This window comes from Bos grunniens, chromosome 21, assembly GCF_055505025.1.
Source record: "Bos grunniens cultivar Pamir isolate PY7600 chromosome 21, Bosgru_T2T1.0, whole genome shotgun sequence".
Taxonomy (NCBI): Eukaryota; Metazoa; Chordata; class Mammalia; order Artiodactyla; family Bovidae; genus Bos; species Bos grunniens.
In genome coordinates, this window is record NC_141185.1 from 49511662 (window position 1) to 49534851 (window position 23190).

At 50.3% G+C, this 23190-nt stretch overlaps 1 long non-coding RNA gene across 1 annotated transcript; it reads right to left on the bottom strand.

The window, feature by feature from the left end:
• Window positions 1-11415: 11415 nt before the first annotated feature.
• LOC147349661 (uncharacterized) lies at window positions 11416-15428 on the bottom strand. The gene is made up of 2 exons (XR_015150201.1): window positions 15135-15428; window positions 11416-11939 (listed from the first exon to the last, which is right to left on the bottom strand). It is a non-coding gene; the product is annotated as an uncharacterized LOC147349661 (long non-coding RNA).
• Between the last annotated feature and the right edge of the window lie 7762 nt (window positions 15429-23190).

Genomic DNA, 23190 nt, shown 5'->3' on the forward strand with positions numbered 1-23190 from the left:
GTTACAGCATGTGGGATCTAGTTTCCTGATCAGAGACCAAACTCAGGTCCGCTGCATTGGGAGTGCAGAGTCTAAGCCACTGGACCACCAGGGAAGATGCTGGGCCAGTAGGTTTTATTAATCCCAAACTCTGTTTTCTGTTTGCAAGACGTTGTCCCATTTTCAAAGCACGTGTGCTTCAAGGATCTTGTCTGAACCCCTCAAACCGGGATGTGGGGAACCAGGGCAGGAGCACAATGTCCGTTTTACAGATGTAGCCCAGAGGCTCACAGGATGAGACTCACACATCTGACAAGGCTAGGAGCCAGCTCTGGTTTCAGAAGGTCCTGGAGCCCCTTGGGCAGGAGGGGCAGCTAATCCAGCCACCAGGGCCTCGGAGTCCTCCTAAAAGAAGTGACCTCTAAGCCCAGTGAGTGCCCAGGAGCAGTCCAGGCCAAGAAGGAAGAATGGAGTTCTGGCCAGAAGCAGCCGATGCCGAGGCTCCCCGCAGCTCAGGGCGGCTGGAACAGGGGCACATGGAGGGAGGGCGAGGCAGCTCCTGAGAGGAACCGCCCCTGTGAGCCCTGCAGGGGAGTCTGGACTTCTGGGGGTGAGAGGGATGTGGGCACAGCTGAGCTCAGAGAATGGGAGGGGAGGGGAGGGAGGTGATGTTTAGAAGGGAAGAGAGGGGGGTGGCGAGGGGCCAGGTTAGCAGGAGCACCCAACTCTGGGGTGCAGAAAGTCTGGGTGTGTTAGGGGAAGGGGTCCTCTTTTTTAATTCAAACAGAGACACCGGGTTAGCTCTAGTGCTGCAGGGAACCTCATGAGCGTTTGAACCTGAGACCCTGTCCTAGGGAAAAGTTGCGCCCAGTCTCCTTTTTTAAATTTTTTAATTAATTTATTTGGCTGCATCCAGTCTTAGTTGTGACATGTGGGATCTCCGTTTTGTCAGGCGGAATCTTTCATTGTGGGGCATAGACTCTCTAGTTGTGGCACATGGGCTCAGGAGTTGCAGGGCTTAATTCCTCTGAGGCATGTGGGATCTTAGTTTCCTGATCGAGGGTTGAACCCGCATCCCCTGCATTGCAAGGCAGATTCTTAACCACTGCAGCACCAGGGAACTCCTGCCCCCAGTCTCCTGATAGCCTCCTCTAGACTCTGAGCCCTCTTGGGTCTGGTGACCCCATTTGGGACAAGGAAGGGATCCCCTGGTGGCTCTCCCTGAAACTTTCCCCCCAAGAACCAAGAGCCCTGAGTGCCTGTAGTCTCATGTTGGAACCCACAAAATTCCCTTCCCTTATCTAGGCCTCAGTTTCCTCATCTGTCAAATGGACCACTGTTCTTCCTCCTCCTCTACACCCATCAGCAGTCCAGCGACAGGGCTCCCTGCTGCCTGGATCTCTTAATTCCCCACACCCAGGGGGCCTATGAATGCAGGAAACACCATGTGAAGAGCAAGAACCTGCACTACCTCGCCCCTAAACCCCTCTTTCTGCCTCAGCTGGCTCAGCTGGGGTCAGGGCCTCTTTGGGGCTGGCACCTCCACTCATCGGGGGGTAGCTCTTGGTCCTCCCACACCTGACAGGCCCCCTTCTCCTCCAAGGGGCAGCCAGCGGCTGGGGGTGTCCCTGGCCACCTGCCTCTCTCCTTCCCCGCCTCATCCCCACAGCTGTGGCTACACTCCCACCTCAGCCCTGGGCTTCTGCCAACGCTGAATTCATGTGACATCTCAGGGGCTCCTGGGGCAGACAGATGGAAGGGGAGGTGCTCCAGGCCCCCACCCCCGTTCTCCCGGGATGCTCCTCTGCCCTCATTTGCAGGCCCCCAGGCAGGCAGGACAGTCCTTGGGCTGAACTGATGGCAGGACCTCAGAGAGGGGCCAGGTGTGTGATGGGGCCACAGGACTGGGCTGGCAGAGGGAGGTCTGGCGTAACACAGGGGCCCCTGCTTGGCCTCAACAATCTCTGGGAGTGTCGGTGACCAAAGAGCCCAGAGCAGGAGAGAGCTGGAGCAGGTGATCCTAGCAGACCTCATGGATGGTCAGAGCTTGAGCAGACCTGACTTGACTCTCTGCTTTTCCACTTGCTAGCTGTGTGACCTTGGACAAGTAATTCTTCTCAGTTCCCTGGTGCAAAATATTAAAAGGAAATAGTGATCTCTATTCTAAAGGGTTGCTATCATGCAATAGAACTAATATTTCATAGGTGCTCAATAAATGGCATCATGATTCTTTTTCTTTTTAAATTATTTATATTTTTGGTTGTGCTAGGTCTTTATTGCTGCACTCGGGCTTTCTCTAGTTACGGAGAGAGGGGGCTACTCTCCAGTTATGGTGTGCAGGCTTCTCAGTGCGGCAGCTTCTCTTGAGCACAGGTTCTAGGTGCACGGGCTTCAGGAGTTGCAGCACTCTGGCTCAGTAGTTGTGGCTCATGGGCTTAGTTGCTCTGAGGCACGTGGAATCTTCCCAGATTAGAGATCGAACCCGTGTCCCTTGCATTGGCAGGCAGATTTCTTACCCACTGTGCCAGCAAGGAAGTCCCAGGATGACTCTTTTTATTCCCATGGACGAGTGGAGCCACATGCTACTTTAGTGCACTGGGCTTTGTGACCTTGCGTAAATTGCTTCCCTTCTCTGGGCCGTCCATAAAATGAGAGGCTCGGAGAAGAAACCCAGGGCCTCCTTCTGGTATGAGCTTTACAGTTTGTGGGCATTCTGGATTCATTAGGGGGAGGCTATGCTGACTGCATCAGTCATGAGCTTCAAGTCCTGGGTCCCTGGGGAGATTTGGAGGTGGGAGGAGAGAGTGGAGGAGAGGAGGAGAAGAGGAAAAGAGTGGGAGACAGGGGATGAGGAAGAGGGGTGGAAAGGGGGAAAGAAAAGGGAGAGGAAGAAAGGCATGAGAAGCAGGGGGAAAGAAAGACGGGAGAGTAGAAGGAGGGCAGAGGAAGGAGGAGGGAGGGGGACAGGGGAATGAGAAGGAAGTTTCAGCTGGGCTGCTCCCTTCTCCTCAGAGGAGACCAAGAATGAGTTAGTTCCCAGTGTACCTGAAAGGTTTCCAGCTTGTGGGAGGTGGGGCAGGGTGGGTTCTTCCTAGAGGCTGATGCCCAGAGTCTGGTCCCTGGGGCTGGGGAGGCCCTTCTGGATTCCAGTAATAAACCATGAGTCACTGCCTACCCTGGCCTAGAGGAAAGCAGGTGAGATGAGATGGTTGGATGGCATCACCGACTTGAAGGACATGAGTTTGGGCAAGCTACGGGAGTTGGTGATGGACAGGGAAGCCTGGCGTGCTGCAGTCCACGGGGTCGCAAAGAGTCAGACACGACTGAGCAACTGAACTAAGAGCCACTGGCCCATAGGCAAGCTATTATTTCCTCCAGAGTGTGCTCAGGACGTGCACATGTGCACAGGGTGATCCTTTCTTTGGAGGCCAGGGGGCAGACCGAGAGACAACAAATCAAACAAAGGTAAAGAGCTTTTCTGACTCTTTCCTAGAAGGAGAACCTTCCCACTAGGCAAAGGTGGCCACTCCCAGAAGATAGCTGAGACTGGGCAGTCTAGGCAGATAGGGGCCCGAAGCAGCCAGTCCCAGATCAGGCTCTTTGGCCATGGCCATGTGCTTCCTACCCTGCTTGGCATTCCTGCTCGCTTTCCTGAATTGCGATTAAACTCAGATGGTAAAGAATCTTTCTGCAATGCAGGAGACCCCGTTTCTATCCCTGGGTCAGGAAGATCCCCTGGAGAAGTGATAGGCTACCCACTCCAGTATTCTTGCCTGGAGAATCCCATGGACAGAGGAGCCTGGCGGGCTACGGTCCAAGGGGTCACAAAGAATTGGACATCACTGGGTGACTAACAGTTTAAGGATGAGAGACCCATGGCCTTAAATGTCACTTTTGAGCTGTGAGTCCTTGAGAAAGTCACTTCCTTCTTGCAGGCTTAGTTGTCTGCAGGAAAGGGTACCAATGGGAGCACTGAACACCATACTGTGGGGCCAGGCTCAGTCTACCAGAGCTTAAAGGGCTAAGGAGCGGGTGGAGGCTGAGGTCACGATCTCCTGGAGTCCTTTTCCTTTCTTCACTCTGTTCCTCCTCTGGCCCAGGGCAGCCGTGAGTGTGTTCATGGTGGGTGCAGGGCCCCACAAACAGGCACTCTGCCCACTTCCCTACCCCACCCCACTTTCCAGATGCCCCTCCGGGCGGCCCACACCCAGTGCGTCCTTGGCTGCCTGCATCTCAGCAAAACTCCAAAAATGCTTTGCAGCAGGGGAACGGAGAAAGAAGCATCTTCCTGGAACCTCCCCCAGCGTTTAGCACAGGAACTGGTTATGTTGTGTGTCCAGATATGAGCCCTGGAGGAGCAGGGAGCCCCTGGCTGGTGTGAATGGTGGGGACTTGGGGAGGGGGCGGCGGGGAGCTGATGCAGGCTAGATGGATGAACAGGTCTTGGACCCAGAAATAGAAGGTCTGGGTCTCCGGCTGACTCACGAGAGCCTGGGAAACCCTCTTCCTGCTGGGCCACAGGCAGGGGTGGGAAGTCAGGGCCCACAGGGGCTTTGTACCCTATACAATCGCAGCCACTCTTCTGGATAAAGGGGCAAACAAAGGGGCCTTCGGAAGTGGCCACGCTGCTCAGCACCCAGGGAGGCCCCAGGAAGCCAGCTCTCACTTGCCACCCACCCAGGCATCCTCCCCGCATCCCACCACCCCACCCCGGGGGCCAGCTGGGCCCCAGCCCCTTAAAGCCTGGGCAGCTGTGCTGGGAGGAACACCCCCCACACTCTCTAGCCAGGGAGCCTGGAAAGTACCAGAAGAGTCCCCACCAGGAGTGAGTGGGGGAGCTGAAATGCTGCCTTCTTATCTTATCTAGGACACTGACTGGAACTGGTGACTGATGAGGGTTGAGAGTGCGCTTCAGAAAGGCCTTTAGGCCACTGATGAGGGATGGACCCCCCGAGGGGATGCTGGTTTGCAAACAGGAGACTTAGAGATAGCCCCTCTTCTGAGCCATCCTCCCCTCTAGTCAGTCACATCTGTAAGGGCCATGTCCTTAGCCAACTGAGTTCTCATAGAGGAATATCATGCTGGGGTTCTGGGACTATGGGAAGCACAGCGCAAGTGCGCGGATTCAAGACGCAGCATGCCGAGGCTCTGTAGCTCTGGCTTTGTGATCTCAGTGGGCTTCATAACCCATCTCTAAACAGAAATACTGCTTGTAGGCTGTAATGTGCATTATATGAGATGATGGGTATCAGGCCCCAACACATAGAATATGCTCTATAAATGGCAGCTAATATTTCTTAGGCCCTGTTTGAATGTGGAATGGTTCTGAGTTCTAAAAGAGTTGTATCCAATTTTTTGGAAGTTTTTTTTTTCCTTTTGATTCAATATACCGAGAAAGAAATGGGAAGTTGAGATAAGTTTTCAGAGTGCTTTGGGTTGTGTGTTAAATAGCCATTCGTTCTGGAACACAGAACAGGATTGTAATAAAAGGACATGGACCAGTAAAAAAAAAAAAATACAAAAAACAGCAAAAGTAGTGCTCAGACTAAGGCTTCCAATGATCTTAAAACAAATGTTGTATATCTGGGTGAAAGTGATAGGGTTCCTTCTACAGTATTCACCTGGCCTTTAAAAAATTTTTATTTTTAATTGGAGGATAATTGCTTTACAATGTTGTATTGGTTTCTGTTATGCAACAACATGAATCAGCCGTGGGTATACACATGTCTGCTCCCTCTTGAGCCTCCCTCCCACCTCCCACCCATCCCATCCCTCTAGGCTGTCACAGAGCAACAGTTTGAGCTCCCCGAGTCATCCAGCACACTCCTATTGGCTATCTATTTTACATATGGTAGTGTGTACATTTCCATGCTGCTGCTGCTAAGTCACTTCAGTCGTGTCTGACTCTGTGCGACCCCATAGATGGCAGCCCACCAGGCTCCCCGTCCCTGGGATCTAGGCAAGAACACTGGAGTGGGTTGCCATTTCCCATTTCCCTGCTGCCGTCTCCATTCATCCCATCCTCTCCCTCCCCTCGTTGTGTCCACGAGTCTTTCTCTGTGTCTGTGTCTCTGTTGCTGCCCTGCAGATAGGTTCATCAGTACCATCTTTCTAGATTCTTTGTCTTTTGTTGAGGTGCACGGACTCTCTAGTTGTGGTGCACAGGTTCAGTAGTTACAGCACAAGGGTTTAGCGGCTCCATGGCAGGTAAAATCTTAGTTCCCCACCCAGGGATCAAACTCACGTCCCCTGCCTTGCAGGGTGAATTCGTAACCGTTTGGACCACCAGGGAAGTTCAGAGCCACCTGTTTTTTAGTGGATGGAAGACACTGCATCAGCTTTGCTCACTCCCCAAAGGCAGAGCTCCCAGTAAAGCTGTCTCCACCGAGGGCCCAGGATCCACACAAGCCATCCTGTGGATGGTGCAGCGTCTCCCCCGTCTGGAAATGGGTTTCCCAAATCAAGAGTGCACATAGAACTGCCCTTCACAGAGCTCTGGATTCACGAAGGATTTCAGTGGCTTCTCGCTAGCTTGGGAGTTCGCAGGCAGAATTTCAGAGTGGTGCCAGACAATGCTGATGGGAACGGGGCACCAGGAGCATCGGAGAGGCCCTATGGCCCGGCTGTTTGGGGTCCACACATACCCTCAGCCCCAAGTCAGGCCATCTTGTGGCTCTGAGGGTGGTTCTGAATCCACAACAGTGGATTCCCAGTCGAGCGCTTGAATGACAACCAGAAGTTCCAGCCCACTCCCCCAAGTCTCTCTCCCTCAGAACTAGGTGTTGGTGGCCTAAGGTGGGCACCCCTAGGTCCCGGTGTACCCTGGGAGCAGGGAGGCCACTGGGCCCCCAAGAGTAGGGGAGGGAAGGCCCTGTTAGCCCCTGTGAGGATGGGACAATGCCCCCCTTTCCCGGCAGCTGGCAGAGCTGCCAGGCCCTGAGCTTCTGAATGCCCATTGCAGCCAGACACTGGACTCTGTTTCCCAGGCAGCCCCGTGCCAGGCCTGCCACCTCCCAGAGAGAAGGAGCCTTTCTTCCCTGTTGGCCAAAGCAAAGGCTCCCAAAAGAGCATCAGAGGCAAGGGGCTGACCTCTGTTCAGAAAGCTGGGGCTTCCCATCCCCCCACCTTGGGAACCTCAGAGCTGCAAAGGGAAGTGAGCCCCCACCTTTGTGCTCCCTCCTGACTCTAAAGCTACGGGATCCCCAGGCCCCCCTGGCTCACCGCCTCTAGCCCCCACCCACCCCTACCTATTCATCAGGGCTCTGAAGGCCTTTCACAAGGCTCATCCTGTTGGCCTTGAAAGGGGCTTGCATTGAAGCATGCTCAGGGCTGTGTTTAGAGGGAGAGATTCCAACTGGAGCTACTGTGCCTGCTTTGAAGGTGCTTCCTAAGTTGTTTCAGTCTCGTCTGACTCTTTGCCACCCCATGGACTGTAGCCCGCCAGACTCCTCTGTTCATGAAATTTTCCAGGCAAGAATATTGGAGTGAGTTGCCATTTTCTTCTCCAGGGGATCTTCCAGACCCAGGGATTGAACCTGTCTCTTATGTCTCCTGCATTGGCAGGTGGGCTGTTTACGACAAGTGCCACCTGGGAAGCTGTGAAAGTAGTGGAGCGCAGACCTGGCAGGTGGCAGTGACCATGGGCCCCGGGGAGGGGCATGGAGCGGGTCTCCAGACCCAAGACTGCTGTCCCCTGTGGCTCCCAGACTATTTTCTCTAAGGACTCATGCCCCAGCTCCATGTAAGGGGTGGACCGAGGTGACCTGCAGAGGGCTCGGTCACTGCCAGGGTTTGCCGTCCACTCCTGACAGCCCAACTTGGATCCATGGATGAGCAAGTGCAGGGCTATCGGGAACTGTGGAAGGATTGGCAGTCACTAGGTATAGACTGCTGCTGCTGCTGCTAAGTCGCTTCAGTCGTGTCCGACTCTGTGCGACCCCATAGACGGCAGCCCACCAGACTCCGCCGTCCCTGGGATTCTCCAGGCAAGAACATTTCCTTCTCCAATGCATGAAAGTGAAAAGTGAAAGTGAAGTCGCTTAGTCGTATCCGACTCTTTGTGACCCCATGGACTGCAGCCTACCACGCTCCTCTGTCCATGGGATTTTACAGGCAAGAGTACTGGAGTGGGGTGCCATTGCCTTCTCTGAGGTATAGACAGTCTCAGACAAAATGTCAGAGACTTTTTGGTGTGGCTTTTTAGGAAAACCAGGCTGTGGGGTGCCCTCCCCCATCAGTGCAACTCTGGGGGAACCCTGAGCTGGAAAACTAGGGGCCACCAACAGCCTTCTCTATGAGCGCATCCACCAACAGCCTTCTCTATGAGCGTATCCACTGTGGCACCCCCGCCCGCACCCCCAGGCCAGGGAGAAGGAGCAGAGATGGAGGCAGCCACCGTGTGGCTACCACACATGTGACACACAGGTGCAGAGATACCAAGACCTCACCATCGACAGAACCCTGGAGACACAAAGGTGAGAACCCACAAACAAGCACGCAGTGTGTAACAGTTGTTGGATCTTCATCAGAGGCACTGTGATGGGTGCCTGATCATTTCATTGTGGACAGACACACAGACATACACACAAAGAGACATAAATAGACACATGCTGGAAACCTAAAGACAAACACTTACGGACTCAGACAGAAAAGAGGGACAAACACACCTTGGACCCACAAAGATAAACACCCCAGTGGTGTCCCAAGGGATCCAGCCTGGGGGCAGCCAAATACCTTGTCTGCAGAGAACTTGAAAACAATAGTAAAAACACACCTTCAGGTCTGCTTTTTCCCACCTTGCACTGGCAATTCTTTAACCATGTCAGTGATAAAATATTCCTTTCCCCTCCCGAACTTATTTTGCTAATTCTAACCTGTTGGATTTTTTTCAGGTGATTTTTGTTGTGGTAAAATATACAAACAACTGTGTAAAAAAAAACAACTGTAGTGCTGGAGAAGACTCTTGAGAGTCCCTTGGACTGCAAGGAGATCCAACCCGTCCATTCTGAAGGAGATCAGTCCTGAACATTCACTGGAAGGACTGATGCTGAAGCTGAAACTCCAATACTTTGGCCACCTGATGTGAAGAACTGACTCCTTGGAAAAGACCCTGATGCTGGGAAAAATTGAAGGCTGGAGGAGAACGCTGGGGACGACGGAGGATGAGATGGTTGGATGGTATCACTGACTCGAAGGACATGAGTTTGAGCCAGCTCTGGGAGTTGGTGATAGACAGGGAGGCCTGGTGTGCTGCAGTCCATGGGGTCGCAAAGAGTCGGACACGATTGAGGACTGAACTGAAAATATACAAAACATACAATGACCATTTGTTGTTTTTTATCGTGACTATTTTAACCATTTTTAAGCAAACACTTCAATGGCATTAAGTACACTCACAACGTTGTATAACCATCACCACTATTTCCAGAAGTTCTTCATCATCCCCATCAGAAACCTTGCACCCATTAAACAACTTCCATTCCCCCTCCCCCAGCCCCTGATATTCTCTTTCCACTTCCTGTTCCTATGAATTGCCCATTCTCAGTTTCTCATATAAGTGGAATCATGTAACATGCATCCTTTCGTGTCTTAACCTGTTGGCTCTTATAATAAATATGTAGGCTTCAAGTTGGGCTTCCCTGGTGGCTCAGCAGTAAAGCATCTGCCTGCAATGCAGAAGACCCAGGTTCAATTCCTGGATTGGGAAGATCCCTTGGAGGAGGGCAAGGCAACCCCCTCCGGTATTCTTGCCTGGAGAATCCCATGGACAGAGGAGCCTGGCAGGCTGCAGTCCACGGGGTGGCACAGAGTTAGACATGACTGAAGTGACTAAGCAGCAGCAGCAAGCTTCAAGTCAGCACATTTTTATTAACTAATTCTGTGTTCTATATGGAAGCTAATCCCAACAAGTCCCAGACCCACACCACACAGTTGACCCCCGCACTCGGTTCTGGTGTTTGGAATCAACTGTTTTTTTTTTTTTGGAATCAACTGTTTTCAGGTGCAGTTCCTGTCTCCAAGCCCTAGGCTCTGTGATGGCGAAGTTGTAGAAACAGATTTGAATTTCTTCTTTTTATTAGCATGTAAAACAATGAATCAAAATGTGAGTTGTGAGACCATAATAGTTTCGTTAGGAAAGTGTGAATTTTTTATTTTATGGGAAATATTTCACTGAATTTGAACAGTCTGTTTAGAATTAAGGTTTCTTCTTTTAAAATTGTTAGTCTTTTATTCTGATTTAATTCTAAGGTAATTGTATTCATTATTGAGGTAGACCAATATATAGGTATATATTCCCCCCTTTTAAAAAATATAAGAAGTATGTATCCACTTTTCCCTTTTTGTACTATAATGATTATTGCATTTTTAATTTTATTTTTGAAATGACATGAATTTATATACAAAATTCAGTCAAAAGAAAAATTTGGCTGCTTGCCATTTATTCATTGTTATTCATTTCATGGTCGTTACTGCTCCTAATTTTGTTTTATAGAGGAGGAGCGGTGTTAAGTATCGGCTCAGCCTATATGCTAGCTACACCCTGAAACAGACAACTACACCATACACGTATTGTCCCTCTCTCCTCTCTCTCTCTCTCCTTACCTCTCTGCTAAGTGCCCAAAGATCATGCAGTACACAGATCTCCTTAGCGGACGGCAAACCCCATAATGGAAAGGTGGGTCACTTGCCCCCTCCTCGGTTTGGCCCAGGTTGAGCGCTGCCTTTGGGCAAGGTGGGGTCTGGAGTGGATGGGCGAAAGAGCGCCTCTGACTTGGACTGGAGAGGACGCCTGAAGCCAGGGAAACCCCCGCCCCTAGCCCCAAGGTCCCATTCCTGCTGCACTTCCGAGGTCTACCACGAGGTGCCGCTGTAGCAAAGCGATCCCCACCTATCCGCCCCTTCCGAACCCACTGGGCTACGCTTGCGGAGGGAGCACCCTCTCTGTGCCAGCCTCGTGCCCGGATCTCGGGGTTCCGGATGAGTAAGGTACCGCCTCTTGTCCCGGAGCATCGCACAACCTGGCGGGGGAGACTCACAAGGAAGCGGTGACAGTGCCAGTGGCGGGCGCTGTCTGCTCACATAGGCAGGAGCGACATCACCAGTCAGAGCTTGCCAGTGTAACCAGGGAAACTGAAGCCTGGGGAATAGCAGGAAGAGCCAGGGGCAGGGGAAGGGTGCCCCGAGTGGAGGCAGAGGTGTGCACCGGCCTGGAGGTGATCGAGGGCATAGGGGCGCGGTCAGCAGAGGATTGGTCACTGAATAGTTTTCAGTTCAGTTCAATTCAGTTCAGTCGCTCAGTCGTGTCCGAGTCTTTGGAAACCCCATGGACTGCAGCACGCCAAGCCTCCCTGTCCATCACCAACTCCCAGAGTTTACCCAAACTCATGTCCATCGAGTCAGTGGTGCCATCCAACCATCTCATCCTCTGTTGTCCCCTTCTCCTCCCGCCGTCAATCTTTCCCAGCATCGGGGTTTTTTCAAATGAGGCAGTTCTTCACATCAGGTGGCCAAAGTATTGGAGTTTCAGCATCAGCATCAGTCTTTCCAATGAATATTTAGGACTGATTTCCTTTAGGATGGACTGGTTGGATCTCCTTGCAGTCCAAGGAACTCAAGAGTCTTCTGCAACACCACAGTGCTTTTAATCCCAGCCTAAAGAGTTTGGGCTTTATCAGGTAGGACTCTAGGAAGTCACAAAAAGGTCCAGTTGGAGGTGCACTTAGAAAAGTATCCTGCTGTTATTTGTATTTTTTTTTTTAAGAAAAGAAGCAGCTTCAAATATAAAGAATATGCACACATACACTCCTGAGTATTCACAGAGTTTATCCAAAAGATACACAACAATGATAGACATTAGTTTCTTCTGGGAGTAAGACTGGGGGCTGGGCACAGGGGTGGGATGGAAATCTTCTCTGTGTGTATTAGTATTGAATTTTGAGCCATGTAAATGAATCACTTTTCTGAAAAATAAAAATTATTAAATTGAAGATTGTAAAGTCTTTATAATTAAAAACAGATCATGGGGCTTCCCTGGTGGCTCAGCGGTGAAGAATCCACTTGCCAGTGAAGGAGACCCAGGTTTAATCCCTGGTCTGGGAAGATCCCACATGCCTTGGAGCAACTAAGCCTGTGCACCACAACTATTGAGCCAATGCTCTAGAACCCAGGAACTGCAAATACTGAAGCTCCTACTGAAGCTCCTGGGCTTCAGTAGCTGCCTAGAGTCCATGCCCGGCAATAAGAGAAGCCACTCCAATGAGAAGCCTTAGTACCACAACCTCAATGCCTGGAAAATCCCATGGACGGAGGAGCCTGGTGGGCTGCGGTCCATGGGGTCGAGAAGAGTCGGAGACAACTGAGCAACTTCACTTTCACTTTTCACTTTCATGCATTGGAGAAGGAAATGGCAACCCACTCCAGTATTCTTGCCTGGAGCATCCCAGGGACGGAGGAGCCTGGTGGGCTGGCATCTATGGGGTCGCACAGAGTCAGACACGACTGAAGCGACTTAGCAGCAGCAGCAGCAGCACCACAACTAGAGAGTTGCCCCCTGCTCGCCACAACTGGAGAAAAGCTCAAACAACTGGAGATCCAGCACAACCAAAATTAATTAATTGATTTTTTAAAAGATCACTTTGGCTGTGTTGAGTAGGACAAGTTAGAGACAGACTGAAGGCAGAGAGAATGGCAGAAGACTCTGCACTGGGCCTGATGAGACATGGAGGAGGCCTGGGCCAGGCTGGGGTGCTGGGGCTGGGAGTGAGTGCAACACTGGGGGTCTCCAGCTTGGCAACAGGCACAGAGTTTATCAGCTTTTATGTAGCTACCAAAAAAAGGGGGGACATAAAAAGAATATACTGCTTTTTTTTTTAAAAGTCTTTATCGAACGTGTTATAATACGGCTTTTTTTTTTTTTTTTATGTTTTGGTTTTCTGACCACGAGTCTTATTGAATCTCAGCCCCATGACCAGGGATCGAACTCATACGTCCTGCATTAGAAGGTGAAGTCTTAACCACTGGACCAGTAGGATAACTCCCAAAGTATTGCTTTTTAAAAGAAAACTACAACATCCCACAGAGAAGGCAATGGCACCCCCTCCACTACTCTTGCCTGGAAAATCACATGGACGGAGGAGCCTGGTAGGCTGCCGTCCATGGGGCCGCTAAGAGTCGGACACGACTGAGCGACTTCCCTTTCACTTTTCACTTTCATGCACTGGAGAAGGAAATGGGAACCCACTTCAGTGTTCTTGCCTGGAGAATCCCAGGGACGGGGCAGCCTGGTGGGCTGCCGTCTATGGGGTCACACAGAGTCGGACATGACTGAGGTGACTTAGCAGCACAACATCCAAATGAACAAATGTTTAGGTGTCTGTAGAATGGAACTAGTGCCAACCAGCCAATTTACTCATAAAATAAATTATATTCAATGTGAGTGCATATTAATAGGTTTGATAAGTTGGGGGAAGGGATGCCCAATGGGAGCCATGTGGGACCTGCCTCCGTTCCATACTTCCAGGGTATGCAGTTAGCTGCAGCACTGGGACCAACCTCGGCTCCTTGGCCTCCCAGTCCTCGATGGCCTCCCCTTGACGGCATTGATGCCCTGCACGAAGCTGTTAGTCGCTCAATGGTGTCCGACTCTTTGTGACCCCATGGATTGTAGCCTGCCAGGCTGCTCTGTCCATGGAATCCTCCAGGCAAGAACACTGGAGTAGGTTGTCTTTTCCTTCTCCAGGGGATCTTCCTCATCCAGGGATTGAACCCAGGTCTCCTGCATTACAGGTGGATTCTTTACCATCTGAGCCACCAGGGAAGCCCTAGAATGTCTCTGAACAGATACAAAGGAAACTGGTGTCAGTAGTCGCCACTGGAGTGGGGAACCAAGGGCTGGGGAACCAGGTAGGAAACTCACCTTTTCTGTCTACCCTTTGTACAGATGGTATATTTTACAATGTGCTTAAAAAAAATCAGGAAGAAAACATAACATCCTAGATAAACATCCAAGATACCTTGTTATCCGAAGTGATAAATTTAGATTTCAAAATCGTAGGTACAATATGACCCCTATTTTTGTAGAGAAAAATGTACATTGTATCTCAATGTACAGCAAAGTGTTGCACTGAGCTATTTTAGCTTAGTTTTATTTGACATTCTCCTGATAAAAATTCAAACAGTAGAAAAGGGGATAAATATAAAAATATACCTCCCCCTCCTGCTTCCCTCAGTTCAGCTCCCTGTTGCCTCTGCTCAGCTCATCTTACCAAAAGCATTAACAGTTATTAAGTCTGGGGGCAGGACTGCAGGGGATATTTTCTTTTTTTGTGCTTTTCTGAAAGTTCCAATGTTTCTCAATAAGCATATATGCTGCTAAATCGCTTCAGTCACGTCTGACTCTATGTGGACTGTAGCCTGCCTGGCTCCTCTGTCCATGGGGATTTTCTAAGCAAGAATACTAGAATGGGTCACCATGCCCTCCTCCACGGGATGTTCTCCATCCACGGATTGAACCCACGTCTCTTATGTCTCCTGAATTGGCAGGCGAGTTCTTTACCACTAGTACCACCTGGGAAGCCCCAAGCATATATATTACTACGGAAATAAGAAAAAATACATACATTTTTAAAGTGCTCAGAATTAAGTGAGGCCTGTCTGGGACTTCGCTGGTGGTCCAGTGGCTAAGGCTCCAAGCCCGCAAAGAAGGGGGCTCGGGGTCCATGCCTAGTCAGGGAACTAGATCCCACGTGCTACAAGGAAGATGGAAGACCCCACATGCCACAACTAAGGGTTTGTTTTCACATGCCCCACTGAAGACTCCTCATGCTGAAACTAAAAGACTTCACGTGCTGCAACTGAGACCCAGTGTAGCCACAAAAATAAAGAAAAAATTTTTAAATAACAATAATATAATTTTTTCAAAGTGAAGTCTTCCTTCCTTCCTTCCTTCTTTCTTCCTTCCCTCCCTTTCTCAACTCTGGAGAAACAGGCTTGGAGCTCCTCCACCATTGTTTCCATCCACACCAACCTCCCTCACTTTTCTAAGTTCCTGGAAAGGCTTCCAGCTCCATTTTAAATAAAATCCTCCTTCTTCACCTCCTGCTCAGGCCTCATGGTCTCTACCCTCCCCTCCATCCTTAAACCTCAACCATCCAGACCTCCTTTCAGATGCAGAGCAGAACCAGGGGAAAGAAACCTGTTGATTTTCTTGAGGGACTGAACCCAAGAATTCTGTCTTGTTGGTCCTCAGAGATTCTCCGGAAATGGATCCAAAACACAGAAAGGCAAAAGGGGAAGCAGCCTGAAGACTCCTCTTTCACGAGATCTCGTGTTAAAAACAACAGGCCTTGTTAAAACTGCACCTTAATGAGGCTCCTTCCAGGCCTAATTGTCACCATGGCAATGACCCCTAGCGGCCATCTTTAATTAACTCCGAGTCAGAGTCACCAAATGAACTCCTCCAGTAAATTGCCTGCCAGCCCAGGCAGTCACGCAGCCCCTCCTCTGTCCTTTGGCCTCCGGCACAGGTGATGGGGCAGAAAATTTCCTGACTCTACCTGGCAAGGTCAGGGGAGGGGCTTAGATCCATGACAATACTAGTAATAATAATAATCATAGAAATGATAAGAGCTACAATGCTAAGATAATTTGCATTATCTCTCTTCTGAAAGATTTACTTATTTATTTTTGGCTGTTCTGGGACTTCCTTGCGGTGAGTGGGCTTCTCGTTGTGGTGGCTTCTCTCATTGTGGAGCATGAGCTCTGGGTGTGTGGGCTTCAGTAGTTGTGGCTCACGGGCTCAGTTGCTCCATGGTATGTGGGATCTTCCCAGACCAGGGATTGAACCTGTGTCCTCTGCACTGGCAGGCAGATTCTTAACCACTGGACCATCAAGGAAGCCCTGCATTATCTCTTCGGAGTAATCCTATGAGGATTGCACTATGACTACCCAGCTTTTTCCAGATGCGGAAACAGAGGCACAGAGAGACTCAGCCAGTAAATGGCAGAGCTGAGATGTAAACACAGACTTAGAGCCACCCTTGGAATCCCCCCACTGGAGATGAAGTTCACAGGGTCACCTGCTTCTCTTGAGCACAATAAATATCTGAGGTTTCCTGTCTACTGCTTTGCAGAGGTGTGATCTTGAGCCACTGGGTTCATATCTCTGAGCTTGATTCCTCATCTAGAAGAGGAAGGCGGATTCAAGTGGGTCAGGGGGTTGCAGCCTGAATAGCCTCATCAGTTCTGTTCAGTAATGACTCCCAACTCCATCAGAACCTTCCTGTTGTCTTTACCCTGGTGTGATTTCAGAAGCAAGATGCCATGAAGGTCAAGAAATAATAAATGTGATCATCTGTGCAAAGCCCGAGCCCAGTGCCTGCCCATAGTAAGTGTTCAGTGAAAATTAGCTGTTACTGCTTCACTAAGTGAATTAAGTGGTCTCAGCTGTCCAAATGTGGTGATGGCCCTGAGAAAGACCTCCTCCAGGACAGGGCTAACAGTCGGGAACATGGGGGAAAAGGAAGCCATGGAGATGGCGCCGCAGTCACCAGTTTTAGGGTGGGTGGGTGGAAGGTTCAGGCAGCAATGGGAGAACACACTGGAAAAGCACATTATAGCTGTGGACCAAAGATGAGAGCCACCATCTTGCCCTGGCCTTGCCCCTAAACATGCTTCCATCAGCCTAACCCGAGCAGGTCCAGAGACCCATCCACTGAGGCACATTCCAGCCAGAAGGAAGCTGTAGAGGTTAATAGGCACTTTCCTTCCCACCAGGAACACTCCCTGGAACGTGCACAGGATAATTCTGCTTACACTCAATTGGCCAAAATTCAATCACATGCTCATACCTAACCCCAAGGCAGGCTGAAAATGCAGTCTTCCTTTTGGGCGTGCAGGGGGAAATGGAGAAAACCCAGGCTTTGCCACAAACCTTCAAGTTCTTCACACCACCCCGAGTAATATTTTTAAACTAAAATTTCTGACCATGTTTAAATCCTAAAGACAGTTTCTCTCTGCTGTTTTTAACATGAGCTCCAAATGTATGAGCATGGGTTGTAAAGTCCTGCTGGATGCATCTTCTTTACTTCCCACTGACCCTTCATCCTGGCTACTCTGGACCACTGGCCTTCTCTAAATCAGCCGTGCTTCCGTGACTCTACCCCTGTGCCCAGGCTTGGAATGCCATTTTCTCTCATCTTCGTTTAGTTAGACGATTACCTCCTCTCTAGAGATTTCCAGGGTCAGAGAGGAAGGGGTGAGCAGGACAGATAGGAAAGGCTGTGCCTTCAGACACAGGCTGGAGAAGGAAAAGGAAGTCTGCAGTCCAGGGCTAAAGTGGGGCCTGACCTGGAGGTACAGCAGCCTTACATGTGCAGCAGGTGGCAAGCTGGGGTACCCTTGAGTCTGAGATGGGAAAAATTATGGGTTCTAATTAGTTCATCTGCTCTCATTTGACAGATGAGAAAACTGAGACCCAGGACTTCCCTGGTGGTCCAGTGGCTAAGACTTTGTGCTCCCTAGACTGGGGGACAGGGTTTGATCTCTGATCAGGGAACTAGATCCCACATGCAATAACTAAGACTCAGTGCAGCTAAATTTAAAAAAAAATAGAAAAAATTGAGACCTGAAGACAGGCAGTAACTTGCCCAAGGTCACACACAAAGGCATACCATCGGTGCCCATACCACACTTGTATTGTATTACTAGGTTTAGTCTGCATTTGGGTGTTTTATGGGACAAGGGGGTAGTCTTGGGGGCATCATGCCAGGAGGTGTGGTTCATAAAGGGGCTGAATGGGCAGGGGGTACCCAGAGGTTCAGTCTCTCAGTTGCAATGTTGGCAGCCCCAGAAAGACACACACACACACACACACACACACACACACACACACACACCATGCGGCCTGGGACCTGCACTTGGTCTGGCTCTGCAGTTCTCCTATGACTTCAGGAGGGGACACAGAGCCACTCAAGAGAGGCTATGGAGGCCGAGGAGCACCCAAGGGACCCCACTTGAATTCATCTGCTCCACTTCTGCACCTGGGTACCAAAAGCATGAGGTTGGTCCTTGTCTCCATCTTTGGTACTTGAGACTTAGGACATCATGTGCCCTCACTAGACAGTCACAGCCATCATTACAAAAATGAGCTCTGAGTGAGAGAGGCCCCCTCTGCTTCTCAGGACTGCTCATCAAGGCTGCTCAGGGATCACTGAAATCCTAAGTTCTGGGGATTCTTACTGAGCCCAGGGTTCCAGAGAGAAAAACCTGCTACCATCTGCCTAAATAAGAGACCAAACAAAGCCTGACCACATCTGGGGGCATTATTTCTTTCCCAACTTGAAAAATAAGACAAAAAGAGATGTCTACTGCCTCCTGAAGGGAGGCTGAACAAGAAAGGTGGCTCAGAGAGCCTCAGGACTGGGCATGGGGCCTGCCAAAGGGTATGTGGTCCAAGGCCACTCAGACTCAGATTCACAGGTTGGAGAGAAGAAAGAACATGCCCTGATGCTCCCAGTACCCACCCCAATCTGGTCTTTATAAGGTTAAAGGGCTGTGAAGCTCTGATCCCAGAAGGTTGGATGTCAAACCATTTCATCAGCTAGGATCTTGACTTCAAATAAAAAAGAAGAGGTAAATGAAAACTCCCCCAAACATGTGTGCCCTGAATGTCTTACTAAGGTTTAGACAGGTTCTGAGCCAATTTTAGAGGCATATAGAAGGTGAGGGCATGGTCTGCCAATGGGACACTTACCTGGCTGAAAATATTTAGCCCAGGGTTTTACCACCTCTTGGGGTTCCTTCCCTTTGGCCTCCCTACCAGCTCCATTTCCCTCCTCCTTAGCCTGTCCGGCCATGTCAGTGCCAGCTACCATTTCCTCTTACTCTCCTGGTCTTCCCTCTGCTCACCAACTTAGACCCCCATTTCTCAAAAAGGATCTCTTTGGGGGTATATCCAAGGGTCAGTTCTCAGTCATTGTACTTGGCCTGTCAGTATATAGACACTTTCAATCTCTCTTTCCTTCTTAAGGTATTATTCCCCAGACCTCAAGGATACCACTTTCTTGTTCTCCTCCTACTCAATGACTCTCCCTTTTGGTTTCTTTTACTGATTCTCATCTTCCTCCTCTCAAAAAAGTATCCCAGTGTTCAGCTCCTAGAACAATTTTTTTTTTCCTTTCTACACTCACTCCCTAGTATTCTCATCTTGCCTTGTAGTTTTAAATAAGACCTATAAGGTAACAACTTCCAGATTTAAAATTCCAGCCTGGACCTCTCCCCTGAATGCCATGCCTATAAGTCCAGTTCCTATGGGACCTTTCCCCCACCCAACTATCTGATAGGCCTCTCAGACTTAGCATGTCCAGAGTCAAGCTATCTTTTTTTTTTTTTCCCCAGTGGCACCGCTTGTGGGTTGTGGAATCTTAGTTCACTGACCAGGGACTGAACCCAGGCCCTTGGCAGTGAAAGCATGGAATCCTAACCACTGGACCACCAGGGAATTCCCAAGCTGATATGTTGTTGTTCAGTCACTCAGTCGTGTCCAGCTTTTTGCGACCCTATGGACTGCAGCACACCAGGCTCCTCTGTCCTCCAGTATCTCCAGGAGTTTTCTCAAATTCATGTTCATCGAGCCGGTGATGTTATCTAACCATCTCATCCTCTGCCACCCCCTTCCCCTCTTGCCTTCAATCTTTCCTAGCATTAGGATCTTACCCAATGAGTGGCTCTTTGTATCAGGTGGCCAGAGTATTGGAGTTTCAGCATCAGTCCTTCCAATGAATATTGAGGGCTGATTTCTTTTAGGATTTACTGGTTTGATCTCAAGCTGATATCCTCATCCCCCAGGTTCTGCTCCTCCTTCTGTCATCTCAGTTCAGGAAATAGAAGCCTTATCCTTTCAGGAGATCAGATAAAATCCCTGTGATCATCCTTGATTCCACCATTTCTTTCACATCCCACCTCCAGTCCCTCAGCAAATCATAGCAGTTTTGTCTTCAAAATAAATGAGCAATAAGCCAATTCTCACCTATCTCCACTATCCTCCTCGGTGTTTAAGGTGGGAGAAGTAGGCAGGGGCTAGAATATTGAAAGAAAGGAGAGGTCTCTTGGCTGTAGCAAGAACATTTAAGTTTTACTCTAAATTATAAGGGAGACCATTGGAAGCTTTTAAATATAATGAGATCTGCCTCTTAAAAAAAACTTCCCTAGGTACTGAGTGGGGAATGAATTGAGGGGGCAAAACTGGAAGCAGTGAGACCCGTTAGGTAGCTATTGAGATTTAGTGGCAGGATGATAATGGGGTGCATTACCTTCCTTACATGAAGAATCCCCCACCTCAATTCCCCAGGGAGGAGCCGGTCTCAGAGGCTGGAAGGCCGGCCAGGGTGTGGCTGAACCAGCTCACTCTGTGGGTGAACCCAGCAGAGGCGGTCTGTGTTTCAGCACCACTGGGTGGACAGCTCCTGCCCCATCTCAGAACTGGGAGCCTCGGGGTTCAGCCCTCTCCCAGTGCCCTATGTTGAGGCAGGTAGCTAGGGGAAGTGGCCCTGAACTGGGCTTAGGTGAACATCATTCCTTTGGAAACCTCCATTTGCTGCACTCTAAAATGGAGGTGATAACACTGTCACTCCATACCACAAGGCCGCTGCAAGGGCCAACGAGTCCACTACTCAAGGACTCTGGGCACCAGTGGATGGGGCTGCCTGGAGTGCCTGCACAGGATTGGAGTTCATTTCCCTGACACTTGAGAATTTAAAATGAAGCTGAATCTTCCCTTGAGGGAAGGAGCTGTTGGAAACCTAATCTGGGGTGTTTCCCCGGGAAGTTCCTGGTCTCCTACACCACTGTGTCACATAGCTGCTGACAAAGCTCCAGATAACTAACTGCTGCTCTGAGAGTTGGACAATCAGTCTGAATTGTTTCAGGCACAGTGAAGATTTTCTCCCTCCAATAGCAGTTTCTCCAGGATGAAATGGCAAGAGTTAGGGATCCCACTCCTGCCCTTCCCCTTGCTGGGCTCTAATCAAATCTAGTTTCTCTCAATGTGTTTAAACTGGTTTGGTTTTCTTATTTGGAGATTGGCAGAATTCCTTTTCGTGTGCACGACTTGGGGGTCAGCAGACCAAAGGGACCTTGCTGTGCTGACTCAGGCAATCACGAAGACACAGTCTTGCTGAATCAGGGAAGACAGGAGGGACTGAAAGATTTCCCTCTCTGAAATGAACTCTGGGTTTTGGGTCCCCACAGAGGAGCTATCTCTGAGCTTCCCTGAGGGATAAGGGAGCAGAGAGTCAGACTCTAGCCTTGGGTTTACTGGCAAACTACAGCGAGAGCCAACCTGGGCATCTGGAATGCCCCCACACTGCTAACCCTGCATCAGTCTGGCTCTTCAGTCTTGTTTGCCACTGCCCAGATCCACACAGTCATCTGGCCACCCACTTTCCCCTTTCTCCTTCCCTTCCCTCCGGAGTGAAGCCCAGAAGTCCTCTAGGAGCCTCCCCACACTTTGAGAGGGCTCAGTCTTTAGGCCTGCCAGTCTCCAAGAGGACCAGGGCTTAAGTGTCTCAACCTCAGAACCACCCTGCCCCCAGGAGAAAATGAGGTGGATATGGAAGTGCGGAGGTAGCCGGGAGTAGGTATCTTGGTGTGAAAAGGTGGCCAGACTGAGACCTCATTCAAACTCCATCTCCTTCTCTTTCTGCTCACTCACTATGTGACCTTGGGCAAGTCCCTTTTCATTTTACTGCTTTCAGTCTCCGTTTGCCCAACTGTGAAATGGGATGAATGTGGTTCCTCCCAGGGGGCTGCTATCAGGAGTCAATGAGATAAAGTAAGCCTTTTACCACAGCCCCAATGACTCATTAAAATGTGGATGCCCTCCAGAAAGCAAAGTGCCTGAGGAGGATCTCAGAGTTAAGGGAGACTTCCCTCACCCCAACTAGTTAATTTCCTGGTATCTCTCTAGATCTCTGTGACCTCCATTGAGGACTAGGCAGACATGTTCACACTTATTGTACAGATGGGAAAAGTGAGGCCCTGGAGGTGACCTACTCTGTCTAGGATCCCACTCTGGCTCCTCTGACCAAGACTCAAGATGAAGGGAAATGTTCACCCTGAGCCAGAGTTACCTTAAGTGCCTCTCTTCACTTCCAGGGGCTCCAGAACCCCATTTCAGAAACTTCTAAAGGAACTTGGGAACGACTGCTCCTTCATCTTTAAATGAGGAGAAGAAGACTCCTTAGATGAGATAAAAATGCAGCAATGCGTCCAGGATTTACAGACGCCCCAAAGGAACCCACATTTCCGCCCCCCTCCCCCGCCCCAAGGGGCTGATGTTTTGGCTCCAAAGGGTTTATAAATGGAAACGTGTGGCTTCACCACTCCAACTCAAGTTCTCTTGGAATCCCTGAAAGAGCAGGAGCCAGGCTCCAGACGAGTCGGTGGAGGGGCGGGGCAAAAGGCATGTACGAGGAGCCCCTAGGGCCGGCGAGGCCGCCCATACCTGCGCTAGAGTCGCTGGCTCTGACTAGTTCCTTAGGTCCCTTGGGCGGGCAGGAAGCTGAGTAGAGGCATCCGAGACGGGTCCCCGCTCCCACCCCTACTTCAGATTCCGGTGCCAGACCTCATTCTCAACCCTCAGGGCAGGAGATCTTGGGGTTGGAGAACCCTCCTGCGGTGGGGAGAGAAGATAACCATCTTAGGTCATTCGTTTCTCAGTGTCTGACTCCCGCATTTTCAAAGCCCAGACTCAAACTGGTTTTTAATTAGCCGAGATGATGGATTGTCAGCAGCTCTGATATTTTAAAATACCTTTGAAAACAACTATTACGCAAATAGACATGCATATATACATACCAGGACTCCCAAATTAGCTCTTCTCTCAGCTGCGGACCGCCACCGCAGGGTAGCGGCGGAGAAAACAGCGCGGCAGGAAGTGGAACACAGAGTGTCACGGTCAAGGCCAGATTGCACGTTGGCACCGCCAGGTGCCAAAGGCGCTCAGGTTTTAACCTCTTCCCGGATCTGCCCAGGGGTGGCGTGAAGGGCTGGGGGAAGGATACGGTTTTCACTTCCAAAATGCCCGGAAGGAGGCCCTGGCACCCACGCCTCCCAGGCCACAAAGTCTCCCCGAGACTTTAAGCGAGAAGTACAGGGTGCCTACTCCGACCGAGCTGGGTGCTGAGGGCGCAGCGGTGAAGCACCAGCGCGAGT